Source organism: Bolinopsis microptera, chromosome 5, assembly GCF_026151205.1.
Source record: "Bolinopsis microptera isolate Bmic1 chromosome 5, MBARI_Bmic_1.0, whole genome shotgun sequence".
Classification (NCBI taxonomy): Eukaryota; Metazoa; Ctenophora; class Tentaculata; order Lobata; family Bolinopsidae; genus Bolinopsis; species Bolinopsis microptera.
Window position 1 is genome coordinate 20,213,206 of NC_087076.1, and position 8,376 is coordinate 20,221,581.

The 8,376-nt window shown below is 38.5% G+C and overlaps 1 long non-coding RNA gene across 1 annotated transcript; it reads right to left on the minus strand.

Annotated features, from left to right (window-relative positions):
• Nucleotides 1-5,067: 5,067 nt before the first annotated feature.
• On the minus strand, nt 5,068-6,467 carry LOC134815321 (uncharacterized). The gene is made up of 2 exons (XR_010160242.1): nt 5,934-6,467; nt 5,068-5,789 (listed from the first exon to the last, which is right to left on the minus strand). It is a non-coding gene; the product is annotated as an uncharacterized LOC134815321 (long non-coding RNA).
• Nucleotides 6,468-8,376: the final 1,909 nt, after the last annotated feature.

Genomic DNA, 8,376 nt, shown 5'->3' on the forward strand with positions numbered 1-8,376 from the left:
GTATTGTGTCTTCACTGTTGCCGTTGGTAATGGTGGGTACACACCACATTATAGATGTACTGTATTTCAACAGTAGAGTCTACCCGTCGAAGGTGATTTTAGGGATTAAAGTTTGTGGATACATGATCCATCAGGTGTCCAAACAAACTGGCACTTTCATCACCTACCAAATACGACTGATCGGACCATAAAAGTTTTGTAATTTTGTGAAAATTGCCAAAACTTGATGGTAAAATTACCGGAATGCCGGAATGATGTGCAATTTCTTTTAATCATGCCGAATTTTTGTTAGTGTTACGCTACTTGGATAAATAGCACGCATTTGTTACCTACAAAAACGTCAACCTCTGACTCTGACTAGATACAACCAGTTTTACCACATTCAAGAATATTAATTCTGAATGTCAGACGTCCAAATCGATGATCCATTGCGATAAGTCTAGTTACAGTTCTGACAAATTAACTTTGATCTTTCATTCGGTCACACACAGATCTGTCAAAATTACACAACCATATTAATGACTTTTTGTGCGCAATTTGCGTTATTTTTGCGCAATTTTCAAGGAATATTGCGTGGTTTGTCGTTTCCTGGAGTATTCATCTCGGACCGCCTACCTCCCGACATCACTTATATCTTTCAGAACAACTTTTTCCGGCCAATTATATTATGTTTCGGACCTTTCAAATATACCTTTTAACATTCTAACGGAGATTAACGGTTCAGGTGGAAGTTTCACTGCATCGCATTATTTATGAAAATATTTGCCGAATAACTTGTGGAATAGAATAAATCGCACAATTAAAAAAATTCTGCACTTTTTTAATAACACTGGCACTATTAATTATTATACTCCATATTCATTTCTATTCTTCACTTTTTGCCAGCTTGACGATTACTTGTACAATGTACATACAATATTTACCATCGCATCTATATTTTCAGTACTACGTATTTAAAATTTAAAGGTATACGTTATTCAGTACGGATCTAATACCCGTCTTACGCGTGGCGTCTTTTTCTCGATTACAACAAATTTAATATTTCCCTGCGTATAACAAGGTGCCTTGACAACTTCCAACAAGGTAACTTCACAACCTCAAACATGGTACTTTGACAACCTCCAAAAACTCAAGAAGGTAGCTTTACAACCAGTTACAGTGTAAGTGTTGTTGTGCAATAAGATAGGTAGGATGCTAGTATAAGGAATGCGTGGTACTGCTTCTCGTTATATAACAGTGCACATAATAATAGTGCATCTGCTGCACTAGTAAACAGTATTGCAGACGTTTAGTGACGGTCTAACCACCCTAGTAGTAGATTTGGGCGTCTACTTTTTAACTTTAAGTTAATTACGAAGTTATAAAGTTGTAGCTTTGTAACTGTAAGTGCATTGGTTGGTCAGTATTTTGCAGGTTCATTTTATTTTTGTTGCAATTATTACTAACGTCATCCTTTCGTGCACGTCTTTGTCTTCTATGAGTTGGGTGGGGTCGAAATCGAATTATATACTACGTTGCGCAATTAAGGTCACGTTGTTTTTAATCGATCAATCTATTTAAAAAGGCAGATATAGTCGCTGCTATTACTTCTCAATCTATTTAAAAAGGCAGATATAGTCGCTGCTATTACTTCTCAATCTATTTAAAAAGGCAGATATAGTCGCTGCTTCTCCATACAGCACTCCGGGATGTAAAGTGTAAACAGTATAGCACGCACTTGCGCAGGTTAATATATCGCGAATAATGAATATCTACACAAGGGCTTTGGCACGCCGGGTGGATATAGATATACAGCACGGACTACGGACTACGGAGGGCCCACCAGTCCGGAGTAGCTGTATATATTTACATCCCGGTGCACGAGGAGGGGCAGGTAAACTGGAGATATATACCGTGGATATATATCTCCAGTTACTTCATATAGAATGTAATGCTCGCTATTTCGTCAGATCGTGCGTTTTATAAACGTTTATAAATTATACGGTTGGAAAATCACTTTGTTATTTGATGCTTACTATATTTTGTGGAGACGTTTTGTTGAAATGGGGGCGGATAAAGACACCACATGACATCATTTGGCCTCCTTATCAATCCTGTAAAATTGTCATTACTACGGAATAAACTGCAACTGTTAAACTGTTATTTCTGCAGAATGTTATGTTAACAGTATATCTGTATATTAGTCCACACAGGCCGTGACATGATGGCTCTGTTGTTAACCATCATGTCACCTGTGTTAAAGCACTAGTTAAGTGGGTAACACTCTGTTGATATCTCTTTAGGGGGATTTGAGGTCTCTCAACCTTGCTTAGTTGAGTGTGTCCCACAACCAAGCACCTTGCCTAGAAGTCCGGCGTTATGTATTATAATGATCCTGGACCTATTAAGTGGCACGTAGCGGACTAACCTTGACGTCTGGTCGTCTGCACTCTTATATCATGATTTATGATAAACTATAAAATATACATACGTTTATCTTATGAACCTTAAGAAGAAGCATTAAGGAACCTAATTATGAAGGAACCTTAACCCTTAAACAGCGAAGCAAATATGTGCTTGTTAACGGCGAAGAGCACTCCATATGGACGGCCCCCATGTGACATACAATTTGGATATCGATCCTTTGGGTCACGTGGTAAGATTTTTGGTCCCGTGTCATGAAATAACGTAATAATTTTCCCGCTAATATCTGAGGCATGGGCACTGTTCATAAAATTAGATCATCATTATATCCTGCAAAAGTAGAGCTACTTTAGTATCAATAACTCAATTATGCCCGTGTAAGCTATTACACTTTTCTAAGGTTGGCTCGGATAAATTTAAATCTAGCAGTGTAGTTACAATTTGGAATCCTAGAAAGTGACCATCTTGAAATAAAACTTAGTCTTTCATCGGTTTTACTTTATATTTGAAGATTCGATATGTGTCAAAAGTGTACTAAACATCAGGGCCTTGGCACGGTGTACTTTAAAGTTAAGCTGTGTTAACGTGATAAGCATGTTACTCATATAACTGTGTATTCTGTGTAGTGTGTTCTAGGTGACACTGGTGTAATGTTTGTTGATAAAATTGTGACAAATCTCCGTATATTAAGTATAACCAAGGTGAAAGAAAACACAACATAGGTACGTTGGTCAGTTGGAGAAACATTTCAGTAAAGTCACTAGCAACAGGCATATAAGACATCAACTTTGTATATTTATGTTCATGTCTCCGTAAATCATATCTTGATCTATGACTATGATTTTATTGGAACTATGATTATAAATTTATATTTTGACTAAAACTGTCGAAATTAGGTAATAAAAATACGAGGTTTTTTATTTAAAAAAGTTTTGTTCCCCCTTTTCAAAGCTTGAATATACAGCTCGTTTGTCCTAAAGGTTCATTAATGAAGCTGAAAAAGCCTTACAGTGACTAACTTTTCATTTTGCTTACCGAAATTTACCTTCGCTATCGGTAAAATGAAAAATCTTTGCCTAGTCACACACAGGCGTACCGTCAGCTTGCACATTGCAGCTGGACTCGCAGTATCCAAAAATTGAATTTATACTGTTTTACAAATTGAAACACAGGATGACAAAAGTGTTCAGTAAAAATATTTTGGTGAATTATCGTCATCAATTTATTCTCATTGTTATCATCATTTCAATGAATGATTTGTTTTTTGTAATAGTAATACTAAAAGTGTAGTGGTAACAACAAACTAACAAAGCAAAATGGCTAGGGCTAGCAGTAGCAGTGGCAGCAGCCAGCGCTAGCAGTATAAGTACATAGTAGCAGCCAGCGCTCGTTAGCGCTAACAGTAGCAGCAGCCAGCGCTCTTTGTGCTAGCACTAGCAGTTGCAGCAGCCAGTGCTCGTTGGCGCTAGCAGCAGCCAGCGCTCTTTGCACTATAGCATTAGCAGTAGCCGGCGCCCGACGCTCGTTAGCGTTATCAGTAGCAGTAGCTGGCGCCCGATGCTCGTTAGCGCTAGCAGTAGCAGTAGCCGGCGCTCGTTAGCGCTAGCAGCAGCAGTAGCCGGCGCCCGACGCCCGTTGGCGCTAGCAGTAGCAGTAGCCGGCACTTGACGATTATTAGCGCTGCCGCTAGCAGTAGCAGTAGCCGGCGCTTGACGCTCATTAGCGCTGCCGCTAGCATGGTAGCAGTAGCCGGCGCTTGACGCTCATTAGCGCTGCCGCTAGCACGCCTAGCAGTAGCACTAGCCGGCGCTTGACGCTCATTAGCGCTGCCGCTGGCAGTAGCAGTAGCCGGCGCTTGACGCTCATCAGTGCTGCCGCTAGCACTAGCAGTATAAGCAGTAGCCGGCGCTTGACGCTCATTAGCGCGAGCAGAAGGAAGTGTAACTGTAAATTAGCATTACTTGCGCTAGTTAGCGCTTACGGTAACGGCACTACTGTGCTTCATTTAACTATGAGTATGGCTGCAATAATAATTTACTTGCTTATTGCTATTTACTTTCTACTGCCACAACTTACTTACTACCTATACTGTTACGTTGAGCTAGCTAACGCTAATGATAGCACTAACTAGCACCTTCTAATTTACTGACAAAAGCGCTCACTAACGCCGGTTCGGGTTAGCTAACGATAAATATCGCAAAATCCCAGGTTCAATGTTGACAGTTTGTGGTACTGGTAGCTACCACTAACTATATGGAGAATAGAAAAGCGCACCCATCTAAATTAAAACTAGCGCTAACTAATTTCATTTAGCGCAAACATACTCTACCATAACCAAGGCGAGGGAAATTTAGTATCGAGAATTGAGGTACAAAGCTCCATTCTTTCTTAATCTTATTGCTTTATTGCAGAGCTTGGTCTTATTTTAGCCATGAGGCTGTGAGGTTTGAAAAATAAAATAACTTTTTCATGGTATCTTAGAAAATAAATGTTGTGAATATGCCACAGGCTAAATCAACGGCAACAATTTCGTCTATTTATTTTATAATCGGCTCATTTCATCACAGTTTGAAATTTAGAAATATGCAGCAATAATGGATCGTGCACACGATATTTATAACTGCGTTAATTTTGACTGATAACTTGATAAGAAACAAAACAACATTATATGCTACAAAAGCAAGCGATCATAATTTCAAAGAATCTCAATGATAAAATAAATAATAAACTAATAAACATATTTCGCAACCCTGGTTGTGTCGATACATGGATTTATTTGCCGAATTTTTGTAATAATTGTAGCCCATTTCTGTCAGTTTTTGCAAAGAAAACTTGATTGTTAAACATGGATAAATTCAAAAGACCCTAATTCACGGGTTGAAGATTTTAAACAGTTTGCACAACCAGGATTGTGATTCATTAGCAAGTTTCATAAAGCAAGAGGAGATGCACATTCTGCACCATGTGATGTTTATGGCAAATCCTATCACCACACAGTTCACACATGCTATAAACAGCTGAAACCTTTTTGCTGTTTTTTATAGTCTTTCCCCTTACAGTTCGAGAGGCAGTCACGACACTGCTTCTTGCTTTCAACTTTCTTGGGGAAACTAATCATGCTGTTTGGGACTTCAGCTGTCCTCCGAAATTTAGGATTCCCCGTTATGTTGAATGCTGCTGTCAGGACATGTGCTCTAACAGTCCAATGATGGGCTTTTCTATTAGCCAAGGCTTCATGAGAGATAGCACTTATTCCACCTGAATGAGTCCACTCTGATGGATTGCTTAGTTGGACGACAGTGTGGATGTTCACCCTTGTGGTGTCCAGAATGTAATACCACATGCAGTGTTTCCACTTGTTGGATTTCACCTTGGTACTGTATCGACTGAAACAAGAACATTTTTCATTTTGTGAAATATTTCTAAAATGTTCAGATATTATTATTATTAGTACTACGGTACTCGAGTAATACTACACATAATACATATAGTACTTTTTTAATAGGAATTTTAGTGACAATTAAACTAACCCTATCCTCTGATCCATCAAATCAGTTCCGTACTTAGTGAGGTCGTACAGCTTTCCGATCTGCATTCTGCGGCTTCTCTTTGTTATCGTCTTCTGTTACTCCTTTAAAATTAAATAGCACTGGTTTAATAACTATATTCTTGATGTTCACACGTACGTAATGAGAAAAGTGTGTCAAAGTATCAGCTTTGAACGTAATTGAATAGATTGCAACACACAAAATAAATGGATTATTTTTACTGTCGATTTGAACTTAGCTGTAGCTGTACTATTTCAATAAAATACCAACGTCCTTGTCCATAAAGGAGAATATAAGTGCTGAGCTGCAACTCTGAAACACAAAATGTATTTTAAATTGATTGCACAATACTGTTGTTTCAAATGTAAAAATCTTTTTGTTGGCTACGAAGTGGGGATTCGCAATTTTGCAAAAAACGACATCAAACTATCAAATGAGAGCATCTGCCGAAATTATGCCAGCTATGAATGCAAATCACACTGAAGAACAATGAAGAAGAGCGGCCGATATCACAATCACAGTAGCCGGGTTTCTTTATAGGAAGACAAATACAGGAGCAAAGCATAAATCGTCGATGACAAATTACCGAATATTTTGATCCGGTTTCGTGATTCGTTAATATCAGTCACAAGAGAGAATCGTGCGCTCTCATTGGTTTTTATACTAGCGAGCAGTAGCTCAAAGGTGAAACTCAATAATTGAGTTATTTGAAGCTCCTCCGATTGGATTGCAATGCGCTTTGTGACATGACATGTGATCCGCTGTCCACGTGGTGTTTACTTACCAATCAGATCACTTTAAAGTAACATATACCTAGTCGTCCAACTGGACGGTTCTCCGCTAGACATATTTAATGCAATTTTTGGCCTTTTTTTAACTAATAATTAACCATAACTATGTTAAATAGTAATTTTTGTAAAAAACAGATAGTTTAGGCGATAGGTAGTGTTCTTGCCGATAGATAGCTGGCGTATCACCGGTGTTGCTACTACATGTGGAACACAAATGGCAAAACATTGGAGGGGCACTCCACATGGAGTGCTCTTCGCTGTTTAAGGGTTAAAAAGGGGTCTTAAGAAGGAAACTTCAAAAATAAACCTTGAGATAGAACCTTAAGGAGGAATCGTAAGATGGAGCAGCCGGCGTGCAGGTTACTTTCAACTCACAGTCACAGCGGGCAGCAAAGCTATATAACTGTGTAGATACACTCTTGCAGTGATGCACGCCACCACTACACTCTTGACCTACTATCTCGTGAGAAAATAAGTGGGGATGCACTTAAAAATCTTAATAATATGAAATACTTACACTAGGATTGTCTAGGACATTTCTGCGGATAATAGACTTCTTTGAAGTCGGCCGAGAGTTTTATTTTTTATTGTTTGTCAATAGTTATTGAAACAATTCGCCGCTATTACTCGAGCCAGCTTTATATTATTTTTGTTAGTTATGTTAGTTTCCAAGCCGTTAATATTTTCTCTATTACCGAATCAGTAGTTCTACCCCTTTGAGGTTGAATAGTTGCACCAACAAAATATGACTTAAAAGTGTATCAGAAATCAGAGTACCACCGTCTCGGGCTGTTTCACTGCAATTTCCATATAGTTATACACTATTCAGTATGCACAGTTAATTAGCAAGTGGCAAGTCAAAAGGAGGAGCAGGTATTTACTTTCATTTCTTATTTTACATTCGATCGTGGGATCAGGTATTAAGTTCTGTACGTGACATCGACTAAGTGTCTTTTTGGAATTTTGTCAAAAGACCCACCCACCCCCTTTGCGGTACTAACTGTTTTTAAGGATAATAATTAAGACACCCACCCCTTTTGCCGGTACTAACTGTTGAGAAATCACGGTACTTACTGTGTCTTGGTATATAAAATAAGATACCCACCCATGAATTGCTTTAAACAGCTCATTAAACAATGGGAAATTGGCAAATTATACCCATTATTTAGTAGGGGTTTTGTTTTCAATGAAGTCGAATTAGTTACAAAGTTACAAAAACAAAATAAAAAAAAACCCGAAAAAAAGCTCAAAACCCATTCCCAAAATTGAAATTTGAGGTAAAGTGGGTTTTTTTTGGGGTTGGACACCCCCTTTGTACCATGTACTAACTGTTTTTCTGGGAAATGTACCATGTACTAACTGTGTTTTGGAAGAAAATAATGACCCCCCCCCCCCCCCCCCCCCCAAAGTCACGTACGATATTTACCATGTATGATCCCTCCCGGGTTACTGCACCTACAGTTATATTTTCACGTGTTTAGTTGACAGATGTAATTTCCTTATTGTGCGTTTTATGAGCTCAATAATCATTCGGGGTTTGTTGTAAAAGTAAGATGACCACATTTTTAATTTTGAGCAGGTTTGTAGTAACAATAAGACGACCACATTTCTAATTTTAATCATCATGAAGTACA